Source organism: Bos javanicus, chromosome 16 (assembly GCF_032452875.1).
Source record: "Bos javanicus breed banteng chromosome 16, ARS-OSU_banteng_1.0, whole genome shotgun sequence".
In the NCBI taxonomy this organism is placed as follows: Eukaryota; Metazoa; Chordata; class Mammalia; order Artiodactyla; family Bovidae; genus Bos; species Bos javanicus.
In genome coordinates, this window is record NC_083883.1 from 27,109,576 (window position 1) to 27,127,911 (window position 18,336).

At 37.7% G+C, this 18,336-nt stretch overlaps 1 protein-coding gene across 3 annotated transcripts in view; it reads left to right on the forward strand.

Annotated features, from left to right (window-relative positions):
* The window catches only part of DISP1 (dispatched RND transporter family member 1), a 222,014-nt gene that overhangs the window by 126,242 nt on the left and 77,436 nt on the right, over positions 1 to 18,336 (forward strand). The window contains exon 2 of one of the 3 annotated variants that reach the window (XM_061382284.1): positions 8,274 to 8,346. The exons of 1 other annotated variant lie outside the window; for it this stretch is intronic. The gene's annotated coding sequence lies outside the window, so the exon portion shown is untranslated. Of the gene's footprint in view, positions 1 to 8,273; positions 8,347 to 12,463; positions 13,343 to 18,336 lie in introns of those variants that run through there. One more of the 3 variants, XM_061382286.1, reaches the window with a different exon arrangement.

Consider the following 18,336-nt stretch of genomic DNA (forward strand, 5'->3'; position numbering starts at 1 on the left):
TTCATCACTGCTGGTGGAAGGACACTTGTCTGTTTAGCCAGTAGTAACTGAAGACTTATTTGTGAAGTATAATGTCAATTTTTTTATGTTATGGTGGGAACAAAACTAGCTCAGAGCAGAACAATACACTTCCATTTGCTGTGTTTACTCTCCTAAAAGGTAAACTTCTAAGTCAGAGAGGTCCTATGATGGACAGAGAATTAAAGGCAATTGGGTATTTTTAAACATTATTTCTTTTGAAATCAATAATCTAATGAACTTGCTTTCTCTGTACCAAGCATATGTCAGTGAAAAATAAAATCAGAAGACCATTTCCAAAATCAAAGACCATTTTCTCTTGGCCAGTGCTCAAGACCCTGGATGGATTTTTTTATTCTTTGACCTTTTCTTTTTCTTTCTTCCCCTCCTTTTTTTTTTTTTTCCTTTCTTTAAGAATACTTGGGGATAATAGCTCTACTTTCTGTGATGTTATTGTACTACACTTTGTAAATGTATTGTATCCTGTTGTTTCTTGGTGTGCTTTGGAATACCTTTTCTTCTTCCTTAGAGTATACTCCTCTTACAAAAAAGCTTCTTGGGGTGAGTTTCTTCTGGGAATGATATGTGAATGAATTTGCTAAATGAGTATGGATTGATGCATGTTAATTTCTGTTTCTGATTCAAGATAAACTTTTCTTAGAATGATATCACCATTAGTATATTGTATGTAGAGAACAAAGGGATTCAAGAAGAGATAAATCAGACACTATGGTTAGTGTTTTATGCCAATTAGCTCACTCATTTTCTTAAAATTATAACTATTTCAAGCTTATTATGAATTACACAGAAGTTATCACATTCATGTGATTGACATGCACAGTATGGTTATTTTTAATCAGAGCAAATAAAACATATTCTACTATGATTGTTTATGAATGTGTTAGTGCTCCTCTATTGTGATTCAAGATTCCATTGACATATTTTCATATATACACATTTATTTGTACTTTTTGTGTGAAAGTTACTTATTGAGAATCTCTTCTATGTTTGGCACCATACTGGGCACCGAGGTTCAGACAAAAGACACAGGAGAGTTCTGGTCAGGCTTGGTCCAAGTGACCTGTTTCAACACCATCCTCCACATGGCAGTGGCCGAATATAAAAAGAACAAAAATGTCATAGCTGACTCAAAATCAAAACAAACATTTCAGATGACCTGAAAGTGATCAGAAATAGAAAGTTGTTGGTACGACCGGAACTGTTAGCCTGCCAAGCTCCTGGCCAGAAGGCAGAAGGTTGTTCAGCTGCTCCTCAGAAGATGGGAAAGGAGCCAAGCTTATTGCTTAAAGGAAGGAATGGAGTGAGGAGAACCCTTTCTCCCCAGCCTGATTTCCATTATTGTGTCTGAAGCCTGAAAAGTTGCCAGCACTGCCAACTTTGGGAAACCATAGTGTTGTTAGAAGCTGTGAGTTAAATGAAGAAAGTAGGATAAAAGCACAGTTTAATGATCAGAAACTGAGTTATTTTGTCTGCTGGCTCTATATATCCCTAATATCACCGTAGAGGTATAGTTTTTAAATGTTATCGTCTGGACTGTTTTAGAGCTAAGAATTGTACAAAATCCGGTTAGGAGAGGGAGCAAGTGCAAGCAACTGCAAAAACAATTGTCAGGAGAGGGGAAGAAAGGAAAACTGGGTTAAAACAAAATAAAAAATACTCCCATTAAAAAATGAGCCTGCAGTACCAAAAATACAAGTTTAAAACTCCCCCTCTGCCAAAAAAATTTTTTTAATTAGAGTTGAATTCACTACTATGCAATTTTAACGAAGGTTGTAAAATAAGTATGTTCAAAGAGCAGAGGAGGTAATATCTCAGATTTTCCAGAATTGCTGAAAGCTATGAGTCATCACATCAAGTGTACCCGGGTACTAAACAGGGTTGTTGTTGAGTCACTAAGTCGTGTCCGACTCTTTGTGACCCCATGGATTGTAGCCCTCCAGGCTTCTCCTGTCCATGGGATTTCTGGAAAGTTCATGGGATTTCCCAGGCAAGAATACTGGGGTGGGTGCCATCTCCTTCTCCAGGGGATCTTCCCGACCCAGGAATCAAACCCGAGTCTCCTGCATTGCAGCTGGATTCTTTACCCCTAAGCCACCACAGAAGCACCCCTTACCCCCACACTAAACAGGGTAAATAAAGCTAAATCCACATCAAGAAACAATAATAGTAGAACTGCAGCAAACAAAGGAGAAAATACGAAAACAGTTGGGAGAAAAAGGCTTTACCTAAAGGGACTTAGTTAGACCTATACTAGATTTCTCATTGGCAACATAGATGCCAGAAGACAGAACTAACAGCTTCAAAGTTCTGTTAGAATAGATAGACTTTTGTATTCTGCTTAAGTATTATTCCAGAATGATAGCAAAATTAAGAAAATTTCAAGTGTATAAGAGTGTTCACTATTCACCTAACCTCCTGAGAAGAAATGCTAAATTAAAGGTGCACTCAACAATCAGAAAAGTTATCCCAGAGGAAGGGTGTGGGCACAAATACAAAACAGTCCTGAAGTTGATTAAATATGTCAGCAAGGTGTAGGAATCCTGTCTTTGAGAATGTATGTACATAATATATTAAACAAGAACATTAATTATCCTCACTACAAAAAAAATGTGCTATTATAACACTGTGAATATCCAATACATGTTATAGAAACCAGTTGTTTGGTAGACAGAAGAGAGAATGATCTCTGTGAAGCAGAGCAGTCTAAAAAGAGAAAAGGAAATTTACCTGTACCTTGAAGAAATAGGTAGAATTCAGCTTTGTCAATGTCCTGGAGGTGAGTAGGGAGAGAGAAGGAGCAATATGAGCAAATTGTATGTAAGTGATAAAGTTGAGAATAGTTTGGCTGGGCTTGAGAATTTATGTAAGAGCATGATTGGGAAGGTTCTTTTTAACCCTTTGGAACCCTTTTGGTAGGCAAGGGGGAATCTCTGTATTGAGAGTAATGGGATGGCATCGTTTTTAAAAAGTTGACTTTGTCTAGTCAAAAATCTAGTATTTGTACTCTATAAATGATCTATATACATTTCTTTAAGATTTAATAGTAATTGATTTAGTGGCTTTCCTTTTTTTTTTTTTTCCGGTCAATTCTTTTTTCTCAAGCCGTGTTTTCTTTTTTCCTGATGATTAGGTTATTTGAAAGCCTCCATCTCTCTTATGTTATTTTAATGTACAGTTAAACCTATTTTTCATTTTGTCCCTAAGTTGATCTTTAGACTGAATAAATGCTCTCTAGGTAACAGTAAAGGTATCATAGTATCAGAGATTGTCTTCTCTAAACCAAAATCTCTTGCTGTTTCCAGTTTGAATTGTCTAGGAGACAAAAGGACTGGGAAAATGTGGATTTACATTTGTTTACATTTGTGGATTTACATCTGTTTCAAGTATTATGAGACTGTATAGAGCAAAGCTAAGGAACTCTTAAAAGGAAGGATGCCATTATCTGGTGCCTTTTTATTTCTTTGGCAGATGGAAGAGACTATTTTAATGAAGAAGTGAGGTGGTGATTGCCACCTCGAGAAGTAGCGAGGAGTGGGTGCATGGTGGCAGACAAGAGTTAGCACTCAATATGACCCTTGTCCATAGGTCAGAGGAGGCTGACTCCCATCTCTGGTAGTCCAGTAGTCCTCTGTTTTTCATAAGCTCTTACTAATGTGCTTTAATCAAGTTCCTGTGTGTTCACAATTACAATGAATGTTATGGGGTTATACAGAAAGTAGGCTGGAATTTCAAGAGGAACCATAGTGTACAGTTCAGTTCAGTTCAGTCGCTCAGTCGTGTCTGACTCTCTGCGACGCCATGAATCGCAGCACGCCAGGCCTCCCTGTCTATCACCAACTCCCGGAGTTCACCCAGACTCACGTCCATCGAGTCAGTGATGCCATCCAGCCATCTCATCCTCTGTCGTCCCCGTCTCCTCTTGCCCCCAACCCCTCCCAGCATCAGAGTCTTTTCCAATGAGTCAACTCTTCGCATGAGGTGGCCAAAGTACTGGAGTTTCAGCTTTAGCATCATTCCTTCCAAAGAAATCCCAGGGCTGATCTCCTTCAGAATGGACTGGTTGGATCTCCTTGCAGTCCAAGGGACTCTCAAGAGTCTTCTCCAACAGCACAGTTTAAAAGCATCAATTCTTCGGCGCTCAGCTAGTGTACAGGAGTGCTTAATTATACCTCTGCAGTAACCGTAGATATGTGGAATGTTGTAGTTTCTTCATTTGTATTTTTTTCTCCTAATAAATTGTTTTTATTTATTAAGCAAAGCAAATAAATTGTTTTTATTTATAAAAGCAAAGATTACCACGCTGTGTTAGGTTACAGCATGAAACACCTAACTTTTCTTCTGCCCTATCTATTTTCAGTGTTGTATTTTCTCTTTTTCCTCCAGTTTTCAATTTTCCTCTCACTGCCTCCATTTCTGCCTTGCTTGTTTTCATCCCCATTACTTGTGTGTGTCTTGAATTTATCACCCCAATACTACGGCCATTTTCCATTTCCCATGTTCCTTTTACCATTTGCCTTCTGTTACTCCTCTCTTTTATATCCGTTGGCTTTAGTTTCCTCATATGTTAAACTCTCTTTCTGTACAAGAGATTTCTTAAAGTTAATTATAGGAGGTTGACTCATGTATTAATCAAATTGTTCCTTTTAATTTTATTCTCAGAACTTATGAGGCAGTAGAAAATAAAAGGCAATCATACTATATTCCTAAGCTTCAGTAAACTTTTGTTGAACTTATTTGGTTATTTGAGGTTTCACTAAAGAATGTGAGCTAGAAAAATAGCAGAGTGATAGGAAAGTGCTTTCATGTCTGAGTATTGACATATGAGGTAGTGGGAGCAAGAATGAAGTATCGCCGCCATATGCAGTGACGTGATCTTGGGATACGAGACAGTGTGCAGGACTCAGCCCACAGAACTAGATTTTCATAGCAGGAATGCTAAAAACAGAAACACAATTGTACTTTAAAAAACTTCAAACTATACTTCAGAGTTTTAGAATAAAGTAAAAAATATTGACTGGAATTTAGAATGTTAAGATTTATTTTGATGTAAAAAATACTGCCCTCCACCCTTTCTCCTTGATTCTTTTTTTTTTTTTTTCTCCTTGATTCTTGATCACTTGTATTCTCCTTAAAAACTTAGCTATGAAATAGTTTGAAGTGAAATATAAAATTAAGACTGAATCATTTTATAAAAAACATTAAGAATCAAGCAAATACATTAATAGATCAAATTTGTTTTTCATGGATAATTTGCTTTCGCACGTTAGCTTGTATGTATATATCTGTAAAGAGCAGAGAGAGCAGACATGTTACTCTTATATCCATATTATCTAAAATATGAACTTCCATGTTAGAGAGTTTATTTGAAAAAGAAGTTGGTTCATAGCATATTAAAACTACCTGAACTATATTCTCTTTATTTGCTTAGCACAAGATTTTACCCTAGCTGGTCTTCCTTTGCCTCTTTTCCTCTACTTTTATTTAAAAAAAAAAAAAAATCACTTGTCTTAAAAAAAAAGTGACACCAAGATGTTAGCATTAAACATTTAGTATAAAAGTAGATGAAAAATAAAATAGGAATCTTTTCTTAGTATTCATCTTAGAGATAACTTTTATGAAATTTGAAATTCAAACATTCCAGAGCCAAGGAGAGATAACTTGTTTTATTCCCAAATTCATACTTGAAATGGAAATAGTTTATTTTTTAAAAATTCTAAACAAAAAAATGGATATGGTCTGCTCGTATAACTAATACTGTTACATGTTTCTCTTACCCATGTCAGTATAGGCTTACTCTGATGCCAGCTGATCCAGAGAAAATCATTAAAATCTTTGGGCTGTTATAAAATTCTTTGCTCTTCTATTTGAAGTTAGTTTTGATCAAAGGGACCAGTATTTAATTTTTTTAAAGGAACTTTTAAAAAATAAAAACTCTTCTAGGGAGACTTCGGCATATCCACAGTGAAACCTTTCATGTATACTAGTACCAGAAAACAGAAATAAATGTGTATTTCTATATACAAACTTAGTTGATTTCAAAATGTATTATACCAATGAGATATTAGTTTTATGCTCTGAAGTTGGGATCAGAAAAAAGTATTTTTCTTGTGACCTGGTGAAATCTGTGCATTATTATTAATTTGGATTCAAGTTTCCTTTGGACTAGTTCGAGGGGCTTTGCCCTCAAAGATAAGATAACATGAACACCAGGACCTTACCTCCTTTTTCAATCTTCTCACCTCCCCCCTTTTTTTCACTCACCCTCTTGGCAAGGATACAGAGTTATTTATCACTGTGAGAATAAGCACTGCCAATATTGTTGCCCTCTTAGGAGGTATAAGGACAGAGCTTGTAAAATTTAATCTCTGACAGTGTCAAAAAATATATATAAGGAAGTTTAGGTCATAGTAGCAAAGACTATCTTTCATATACTCCTGGATATATAAAATCTGAGTTTAGCTCTAGCTGTCCTGGATACTGTTTGAATACTAGTTGTCAAGTATGTATCAAAAGTAACCATCATTGCAAATAATCAGAGATTAAGAAAAGCAGTTATTTCCAAAAGTTGGGCTTTTTTGATCTAAGCAAAAGATGTATCTTAGCTTTATGCAAGATTAGGGATCATTTTAGAAATTTGTGACTGTTATACTTGTTGCTCTATAGAGGATCTGAGTTGGATCCTTGATGCTGGGTTTGACTTGTTGCAAAGCCAACAGGGTGTGGATGCATATTACTAAGGCATTCCGCTTGGCAAAGAAAGGAATGAGCACGGCATGGCCTAATGTCCCAAAGGGATGGTGAGGGGGAGTGTGTGATGTTCCTTCACTGTGACTGACGGCCGTGCTGACAGTGTACTATGTAAGGAACTGTGACTTGAGGCTATTAGGTAAAACACATACTTAGCAATTCTTGGTCATTGACTGAGATATCCAGGAAAGCAGTCTGTTGGGTGACTAACAAGGTGGATGCCATAATTTAGAAATAAAACAAAGAACTATTTAGTTCAGTTTCTCTGACTCTTCAGTTTTTTTCATCCTTCATTCTCCTGAAGTATGACACTTCCGTTGACAGTTCTTTGTGAAGTCTAAACACTGAATAATAACATTGATAAATTGGTAAATATTGATAAATATCACTTCTCTGTTTCTTTTTAAGGCAGAGGTTGTCTTGGTGGTATTCTGTTGTTAACATAACTTGGAACTCAGATACAGTGATCTGCTTAGTAAATAATGTACTTTCTTGATGTCAGTAATTGTGTAAGTTTATTTCGTTGCTTCTGTTGCTTTGTATTCAGAGTAATGGAATTCCTATCTCCTTTGGTGTTTCTTTGCAAAGGCAATGCTTGAACCTATGCTTGTTACGTATCTGTCATGGTAATTTTTAATATACAATTAGGTTTTGAGTTTTATTATAAAGGAATAGAAATATTTAAATTCGCTTTAAATATTTTTTCCCTATGTTTTTGTCAGAAGTTTTGTGATCTTGAATTATATGAGTACCTGGAACAAGTTAGCAAAGAAAGTTGTGGGCTTGTGTTCTCTCAAGATGTTTAAGGTTAAGGATGCCTCAACTGGCTTGTTTTGTCCATCCCCAGTTATAGTATCTTAAGTTTTGGGGGATGCCAGAATCTAATGATACATGTCACAGCCCACACATGCTGGTTTGGTATGGGCATTGGACAGTTGTCTTGTTGTGTCCACACTTCCCAACACTGGAGCTGGAGAATTTACCAGTACATACCCAGGAGGTCCGTTCTGGCTGACAGCCCAGAAAGGTCTACCATTCAGGGATGGTAATGACCATCTAGAGCGTGCTTATACTTTCTTCATTTGAGGTTATATGAATGTGCCAAAGATGCCTTGTTCTTGAGGAGCACCAGTCATGGTGATGATTTTTGTTTTAATGTTTTTAAAGTAGCATTTGTCATGCTATTAATAAGTTACTATGTTAAATACATTAAGATAACCTTTTACTAGGATAGAAACAGAGGGAATATTTCCTAACTCATTCTATGAGGCAAGCATTATCTTAATACTGAAACCTGATAAAGATATTACAAAAAGAAAACTACAGATCAGTATCTCTTGACATACATGAAAAAAAAATTCAATGAATTATTAGCAAATTAAATCCAATAATGTAGAGAATTAGAGTTGACCCTTGAACAACATGGGGTTTAGGAGCCCCAACACCCCGTGAGTGGAAAATCATGTATAACTTTTGACTTCCCCCAGACTTAACCAGTGACAGCCTGCAGTTGACCAGAAGCCTTACGAATAACATGAAGAGTCAGTTAACACTCATTTGGTATGTTATTTGTATTATATTCGTATTCTTATAATAAAGTCAGCTAGAGAAAAGAAAATATTATTAAGAAAAATCATGAGGAAAATACATTTTCCTACATTACTATATTTATTGATACTGTAAATTTACCTTGTCTGTTTACAAGATGAATTACCTTTCAGTACTTACATCAGTGTTGCTATATATGTTACAAAACACTGTAGATGTTATGCACGTTAATAACACTAGAAATAAAAAATAACATGGGAAAAAGAGATAACCTTTTATTGTCCATAGTCACTAATTCTAGATTCTAATATAACCCATTTACAAATGTGTTCTTTCAGCCACATCTATATTTTGAATCTGACTGCACTGCTATATGGAGTATTTTAGTATTCTAGTATATGTCTCATATTCTTACAGTCTTATAGAAATAAGTATTCTTACTCCTTTCCCACTTGTTATTACATTATTTCTAATATTTTTAGTCATCTCACAGAATTTTATTTCATGTAGATGACTTTTTGAAGCCACACATAGCCTGAGTTTCATAATTTTGAACTGCTTGAAGTGAATAACTAATGTGTGTGCTTTCATCGTATGAAACAACTCCTGCTACTTTTGTGAAATATCTAACCGTAATAAATATCTTCTGTTTTAGAGTTTGGGTAGTTTAGGGTTCTTTCCTTGCCAAAAATAATATTGCCACATGTTACAAATAGTATAAGTAAATAAAATAGGATTAGAATTTTCATTTACTTTCTCCCGTACAATTTCATTTTATATCAGAGAATGCAGTGTGTCATAGTGGTTCTTGATCAAAGCCTTTCATAACGACGATAGGTATTTGTACGCAAGTGACGCATATTTTCCAATAAACTCTGACTTTTGGAAAATTAACTTTCCTGTATTTTTATTTCATGACATAAGGAAAGTTAGTGTCATGTTCTCCATCAATATTAGAAGTCTAACTTACAGAAAAATTTCAGTTTATTGGTCATAATTCTTCCTAACATATGCATACTGCATTCATTTTTAGATTCACTTCAGGTTTAGTAACAATACAGCTGTAACCATTATAATAATGTTCTAATTAGATTATAGTTAAGACACACTAATCTTCATTCTAGGAGTATATTTCATGTTAGGGGCATCTGTGGTAAAAGTGGTAAAATATCTTATTTTGAAATCCTATATTGCAAACCAGAAATATTTTGGAACCTCTCCAGAGCCCGTGACTGCTCTGTGCTTTGCTTCTAAATCATCACACATCACAAGATTATATTCTCAGATGATCTGCAGTCTCGTTATTTTGTTATGGCTGAAATGATCCAGCTTGTTTTTTATATAAAACTATCAAATCTGAGCCTTCTCTCCTCCTCTAAAATATGAAACATTCTTTATGCCTTGTGTGGGAGAAAGGCTCTCAGGCAGCATGCTGTTTATGCTGCTCATGTCAAGACAAGATATTGACCAGAATACCAACGTGAAACCTACAATAAACTAACCTGCTTGAGTTATTTTTCACATTTAAAAAGTTCTTTTTAATAGTAATTTTTTTTATCTTAGGAGAGCTGAAATGTTTGCCAATTTTTTTTTGTATTGCGTAGTAAGATATTTTTTCTTCACAGAACAAAGACCTACATTTTCTCTAAAAGTTATTAATCTCTGTGCTTTTTGCTTAAGATATATTTTCCAGCTTCTGATCTTCATTAAAAATTTTGGTAGTGTATGGATTGATAAGTAAATTTCATTCTGGATGACCAAAATGCTCTCTGGATTGTTGAGAAAATGCATATGATTACCTAGTTTCTAATCCAATTAAGCAAAGGATGTAATGAATACAAAGATTTCTCAGATTAATTAATGCTTGTTTCCAAGGCATTTTATCACAGAAGTTGTATTTGCTACAGTAAGATCAGTCGGCAGTTAAACAGAAAGTCTACTGTTCATTAAATTGAATGGCTCGCTGCGGGGGAAAACTCATTTATTTTCATTCCTTAAAAATATTTTTTGCTAATGCCAAGGAGAATCTTACCTTAGAAACAAGACAAAAAGAAATTTAAAACTTGTCCAGGAATAAGCTTGCATCTTAGCTTCTGGAGTGACCTCTACTGGTTTGGAGAACAGGGTGAGAAGCCAGTTACTGACATCTCTGAGTATTTAGCAGAAGTTTAGTACTCAGAGTTTAAAAGTAGAGAACAGTGCAGCATGTCGCAATCATATTAAAATATATTGAATCTTGGCTATTGTTTCTTTCCTACAACCACAGTGGACGTGGTCCTTGGGGCTCATATAAATCAGCAGGAAAAATAGGATTTTGTGTACTGAGTTTTACTTTGCAGACTACATTCCAAAGGTACATTTATTCTGTTTAATAAACGATAGTGGTAATAGTAACACATTGTAAAAACAAATTAAAAAAATCACTTCTTCAGTAAGTATCTGTCAAGTACTTGCTAGCTACTAGATCTTCCTGAAGTATGTAAAAATTATAATAATAGAGCTTGTGCTGCTATGTGTAGGTAAAGAGGGTAAGAGAGGGATACAAATGACCATGAGAAAAAGTTAACACGTGTTGAGTGCCATAAGAGCGCTCTCAGGGTCATGTAACTTAGAAGAGGATGAAAGAATTCCTGTCTTAGGCAAGCACAGAAGGCTTCATGGAAGATATGTTATTTGTCATGTGTTGTAAAGAATGGATGGGATGGTGGAAGTTGGAAGTGTGAACAAAAAGCACTGCAAACAGAAGGAAGAGCATAAGCACTGAGCGGTTGTGTGCCACTTTCTTTGGACTAAAGCACATTCTGTCTGACAAGGGCACTGAATAGGAAGGGCAAGGACCCAGATATTGGAGGGTCTTGCATGCCAGCTAAGTAACATGTTTGAACTTTCCTTAGTGCATGCAGGAGCCATTAGTGTTTTCTGTACTGAGGAGCATCTTGATCAGATCTATCTGTTATGGTGAGAAATCTAAAAGTTTTGTGTTGCTTAGATTGGAATTTTAGGGTACCATAGATTAGATCACGTCTGGTAAGCTGTTGCAGGTTTCTCTAGTGGCTCAGTGGTAAAGAATCCACCTGCGGTGTAGGAGATGAGATTTCGGTCCCTGATCCAGGAAGATTCCCTGGAAAAGAAGATGGCAGCCCACTCCAGTATTCTTGCCTGGGAAATCCCATGGACAGAGGAGCTTGGCGGGCTACAGTCCACGGGGTCACAAAGAGTTGGACATGACTGAGTGCCTAAACAAGTAGGCTGTTGCAATAATTCCAGGGCACAGTACATAGAAGGTAGGAGAGGAAACGGAGAGGAAAGGAGGGTTTATGTGACAATGGCTATCTTGAGAACAAATAAATAAGGGTAGATAGTGGTATAAAGGTCAAAGGTACAGGTCAGGTGTTCAATGAATAAATATTTAAGTTAAAATTTGGGGCTTAAGTGACTGAGTAAATAGAAATAGGAAAATCAAGAAGCTGTTTGAAGATGATAAGATAATTTGTAGTGGACATTACTGAGTTTGAACTGTCGACAGGACATATATATTGAAATGTCCTTAGATAGCAAACATTGCAAAAATGGAACTTAGAAAAGAAGTTGAATGGGATGACCTAGGCAGGAAGCATAGAACAGAAAGGACAAGTGACAGAAGGCTTGGACAGTGCCTAAGAATTAAAATAAGAGAGTTCAGAGGATCTGCTAAGAAAATGGAATAGATGTTAAAGAAGTCGTGAGTGTTAGAATGGTGGAAACTGAGCAAGGAGAAAAGGAGATTGCCAGCGGGGTTGGGAAATGAAGACACGTAAAGAAAATGAGTATTGAGAAAGGAATTTTGTTTCTGAAGAAACAGTTCTATTAGATGGTGAGTAAGATTGTTAGGGGCTTCCCTAGTGGCTCAGACGGTAAAGAATCTGTCTGCAGTGCAGCAGATGCAAGAGACATGGTTCCATCCCTGGGTCGGGAAGATCCCCTGGAGAAGGGAATGGCAACCCACTCGAGTATTCTTGCCTAGAGAATTACATGGACAGAGGAGCCTGGTGGGCTACAGTCCATGGGGTCGCAAAGAGTCAGACCCTGCTAAGCGATTTTCACTTGGGCTTCCCAGGTGGTTTAGTGGAGAAAAGAATCAGCTGCAATGCAGGCGACCTGGGTTTGATCCCTGGAGGAGGGCGTGGCAACCCACTCCAGTATTCTGGAGAATCCCAGGACAGAGGAGCCTGGTGGGCTGCAGTCCATGGGGTCACAAAGAGTCAGACACAGCTGAAGTGACTGAGCATGCACTCACGCAAGATTGTTAGAAGTTAAGGAATGAGAGGAAGTGAGGCTTTGAGTATTGCCTGGCAGTGAAAGGAAAAGAAGAGAGAGACCTGAACACCAGCAGGCCAAGACAAGGAATGACTTGGTTAGGCTGTGGGAAAAACTAAATATTTTTTTTCTAAGGAAATAAAGAAGTTTCTGAGGGAAAAAAAAAAGTTGTAGATGGACTTGGGGAGGAAGGGTGAGACAGGTTAAAGAAACATAGCAATCTGGAGCATGTGGATCTAGAGGAGAGCTGTTCAGTGAGCCTTCACAGTGATGGGCATCTTCTCTCTCTGCTCTGTCCAGTGCAAAAGCCATGAGCTGTGTGCAGCCCTGAGCACGTGAAAATGTGGCAAATGCACTCGAAGCATGAACATTTTAATTGCATTTGATTTTAATTACTTTAAATATAAGTAGCACATGTGGCTACTGGCTACCACATTGGGTAGCACAGACCTAGTATGTAAGTAGTTAATTTAGGAAAGAGGCATGGACATTGTGAGAGATAAGGGATGAGTTTCAGAAGAAGTGTGAGGTAGAGATGATAATACTTTCAGGCACTCATGGTACTTTCTTTTTCATAAAATAGATAGCATTTTTCACGGAGGACGTTAAGATAGGGAGCATGGGAAAGATTTCCAGCAGTCCCTGTGGGGATTTCAGTGAAGAATCTGTGCTAGATGAGATGAATCTCAGCAGCTCGGGGAAACCTCCAGAGGTGAGTCTGCATTTGGTTTAGGTCTCCACCTTCCTGTCTAATGACTTTTTTCAGTAGCATTCCCAAACCTGGAAGGAAGAAAAGATAGTGGGAAAGCAAGTTGAGGGGAGACCTTCGAAGGGCCAACACAGTAGAAGGCTTGTAAAGTAAATAAATGCTGACCATAAAATCTGAATCAAGGAAGTGCAAAGCAAGGGAAACTAAAACAGGCCTTGGTAAGGACTCGAGGGCTGGAGTGAAGAGCGAAAGAAGGGTGAAGAGGTTCACCCTCAGGTTCCTTAGAGGGGTCATCACATTTTCATTTGTAAGCATTGTAGTTTTTGAAGATAGTGTTTTCAACAGGAAATAAGATGTGAAAAGAAGGTGTAAAATATTTAAATGTGAATTATCAGGTGAGAGGAATATGTAAGACTGATGTACATATTTCGATCTTGATGGAAAGGAATTTTAGCATCATGGTTATTTTGTTTCTGCTCCAATTTGCTTACTTTATTGTCTTTACTCCAAACTCACTGATTCAACTTTGACGGTATAGGTTTTTTTCTTAATCCAAATTTGAATAGTAAAACTGTGGTTCATTTTGTCCATTTGAGTGATATGCAAATTCATAAAAACTGAATTCATAGTCGGGAGGGACCTGTGAGATTATTTCATCTAAGGTATGAAAGTGAACATGTTGGTTGCTCAGTCATGCCCGACTCTTTGCGACCCCATGGACTGTTGCCCACCAGGCTCCTCTGTCCATAGATTTTCTCCAGGCAAAAATACTGGAGTGGGTTGCTTTCCCTTCTCCAGGGGGTCTTCCCGACCCAGGGATCGAACCTAAGTCTCCTGCATTGCAGGCAGGTTCTTTACCTTCTAAGCCACTGGGGAAGCCCCCATTAACTTTATAAATAGGAGGTCCTAAGCTCTGGATCAGGTGACTAGTTCATGGGTACAGAGCTGGTGAGTGGCAGAGCTGTCGGTGCACCTCAGGACCCCACTGAGTTCCCAGTTCTGACTCTGACTTGAGCAGCATAATGTTCCGGGCTGAAGTCTTTCGTGTACCCAACAGTCTGTACTCTAAAAACCCTAAAACACAAGGTGGGATGCTATCTGAAGAACTTTCTTGTCATTACTTTTCTGAACTTGTACTTTCCAGTTACAAAGCTATTGACCTGACCATACTGAAATAGAAATCTGGCTGAAGCAGAACGCTACCATCTACCTTAGATCACAGTTTATTCACAGCCAGCTATTTTGAAGTTTAACACACACACAAAGATTAATAGGTGGGACTTTTAAATGTCAATAAGTATAACAACATCTGGAATCACATTTTGGACTGAGTTCAGATGTGAAAGAGTTTGTTACCCAGTGGGTGTTTTTTTTCTTCACTTTTTAAAAAGTACCACCTGTTGTGCCTCTCTGGCCAGTTCTTATCTCTCTGTCCCTCTCCTGTGCTGTTCTATCTTCCTAGTAATGAAGAAAGATACCTAAGTAATGTGATCTGAGAAAAACTAGGATTTTGTTTTCAGAAAACATCAGAACTTTGTAAGGTTACTAGTGTTTTCTTTTTCATTCTAATATGTTGAGAAACATACAAACCGATTGGAAATAATCCTGATTATTATTTATAAAATAATGGATTTCACATGACAGTATAAGAAGTGGACTTTAAATTGTAACTGTATTTTAATGTAGACCCATTTTTAAAAATTAACTTTCACTGAAGTATAGTTGCTTTACAGTGTTCAGCTAGTTTCTACTGTACAGCAAAGTGAATCAGCTATACATTTACATAGATCCCCTCTTTTTTTGGGTTTCCTTCAACACAGACCCATTTTTTAAAAAACTTTTTACTTTGAATTGGGGTATAGCCAGGTAACAATGCTGTAATAGTTTCAGGTGAACAGCAAAGGGACCCAGCCATACATATACCAAATCCATAATGCCCCAAAGTCCTCTCCATCCAAGCTGGCACATAGCATTGAGCAGAGTTCTTGTGCTACACAGTAGGTCCTTGTTGGTTATCCATTTTAAATATAGCAGTGTGTATATGTCTATCCCAAACTCCCTAACTACCCCTGACAACCATAAGTTCACTCTCTAAGACTGTGAATCTGTTTCTGTTTCGTAAGCGTATTTGCATCATTTCTTTTAAAATTCACATATAAGGGATGTCATACAATAGAACATAGACCATTGTAAAATAAAGTGATTAAATGTACAAATCAGTGCCTTTGGTAAAAGCAGAAATAAGAGTTTACATATTTATGCGTTGGGAGTTCAAGTCTTTGGTTTCTGTGACACCTTAACTAAGTTCAGAGGTTTCCTGGAGTAATTTATGGGATCCACACTCTAGAACCTTTGTTTACATCTCTTGGAACGATGAGCATAGTGAAATGGGGTTAGCTTTTTTACTAAACTAAACCAAAGTACTATTCAGATGACCAAAGAATGATTAAATACCTTCATTTTCAATTTTTAATTAGAGGATAATTGCTTTACAATGTTGTGTTGGTTTCTGCCATACAACACTGCGAATCAGCCATAAGTATACATATACTCCTTCCCTCTTGGACCTCCCTCCCATCGCCTAACCCCGTGCTGCCCCTCTAGGCTGTCACAGAGCACGCAGCTGAGCTCCTTGTGTTACACAGCAGCTGCGCACTAGCTATCTGTGTACACAAGGTAATGTGTATATCTCAGTGATACTCTCTCGGTTTGTCCCACCCTCTCCTTGCCCAGCTGTGTCCACAAGTCTGTTCTTTATGTCTGCATCTCTATTTCTGCCCTACAAGTAGGCTCATCAGTATCACTTTTCTAGATTCCATATTTATGCATTATATACAATATTTGTTTTTTCTTGTTCTGATTTACTTCACTCTATAACAGGCTGTGAGTTCATCAACCTCACTAGAACTTACTCCAATTCATTCCTTTTTGTGGCTGAGTAATATTCTTTTGTATATATGTACCACAGTTTCTTTACCCATTTATCTGTCAGTGGACATCTAGGTTGCTTCCATGCCCTAGCTATTATCAATAGTGCTGCAATCAATATTGGGGTACATGTTATGGTTTTCTCAGGGTATATGCCCAGTAGTGGGATTGCTGAGGCATATGGTAGTTTTATTCCTAGTCTTTAAAGAAATCTCCATGGTGGCTGTATCAATTTACATTCCTACCAACAGTGCAAGAGGGTTCCCTTTTTTCCATATCCTCTCTGGCATTTATTGTTTGTAGATGTTTTTATGATGGCTGTTCTGACCAGTGTGAGGTGATACCTCATTGTAGTTTTGATTTGGATTTTAATTCTTTAATTCTCTGGGGTAGATTTTTAGGTGTTAACAGCCTTTGCAATACATAAGGCATGAAGTCAGCATACCATAAGTTTGCAAGGACTGACTCTTTCAATATATTTACTTCATTAAATATTTCTTATCCCTCCCTCCCTCTCTTTCTTCCCCAAGATTGGCTCTTTTTAAGGGAAATTTAGAAGATACAGAGGTGAAAGTTACCTTTCCTGCCCTCCAGAAGCTTATACGTTGTCTTTAACACACTGGTTTTCAAAATGTGGGTTTCATACCAGCAGAGTCAGCATCACCTGTGGTCTTTCAGAAAAGCAAATTCTCAGGCCCCATCCCAGATCCTCAGAATCAGAATCTTTGGGAATGAGCTGTAGCCCTCTGCCTTCTCCCAAACTTTCTAGAAGATTCTGGTGCACACTCAGGTTTGAGAACCACTAGTCTAATGACTAGAATTTTATACCTTTCTTATTTTTCTATCAGGAACTTCCCAGGTGGCACTAGTGGTAAAGAACTCGCCAATCAATGCAGGAGACATAAGAAATGTGGGTTCGATCCCTGGGTCAGGAAGATCCCCTGGAGGAGGAAATGGCAACCCATTCCAGAATTCTTGCCTGGAGAATCTCATAAACAGAGGAGCCTGGTGGGCTGCAGTCCATGGGGTCACAAAGACCCCATGGGGGTCATGGGGTCATGACTGAAACAACTTAGCATGTACACAAGCATTTTTCTATCAAGGTAAAATCCACATATCATAAAATTCACTATTTTAAAGTGTACAATTCAGTGAGTTTTAGTGTATTTACAAAGTTACGAAACCATCAGCACTGCCTAATTCTAGAACATTTCTATCACCCCGAAAGAAACTCAATACCTGTTAGCAGTCACTCCCTCTGTCCTCTGTCTCTGCCCCCCAGCCCCTGGCAACCACTAATCTATAGATACATTTTATCTCTATGGATTTGACTGTTCTGGAGATTTCATGTAAATGGAGTCATATGATATGTGACCTTTTGTGTGTGGCTTTCACTTTGCATAGTGTTTGCAAGGTTCACCCAGGCTGTAATATGTATCAGTGCTTTTATTCCTCCTTATGGCTAACAGTATTCCATTGTATACATGTACTACATTTTGTTCATCCATGGAGCACCTGATGGACATTTGAATTGAGCTGATGCCTTAGTTGTTGTGAATAATGCTACTGTGAACATTAGTTATGAGTTCTTTCATGAACATAACTTTTCAGTTCTCCTGGGTATATACAGTTGATTCACCTTATTTGTGGTAGTTATATTCTTTAAAGTCTCTGCAAACACTGCATTAATGCATACTAAGTCACTTCTCTGCAGGTAAAAACAGGCTTAGGTTCCTTCAAGCCTCTGGTCACATTTGTGACATCCAATCAGTACATGCCCTTGTTTTGTGTTTCTGTTTAAAGATATCTTACCAAATATATGGGGCTTCCTCAGTGGTGCAGTTGATAAAGAATCCGCCTGACAATGCAGGAGACACAAGAGACATGGGTTCGATCCTTGGGTCAGGAGGATCCCCTAGGGCAGAAAATGGCAACCCACTCCAGTGTTTCTTGCCTGGAAAATTCCATGGCAGAGGAGCCTGGTGGGCAACAGTCTGTGGGGTTGCAAAGAGTTGAACATAACTGAGCATGTGTCTAATATCTATTGTTGACTCATTAACACTGAGCTC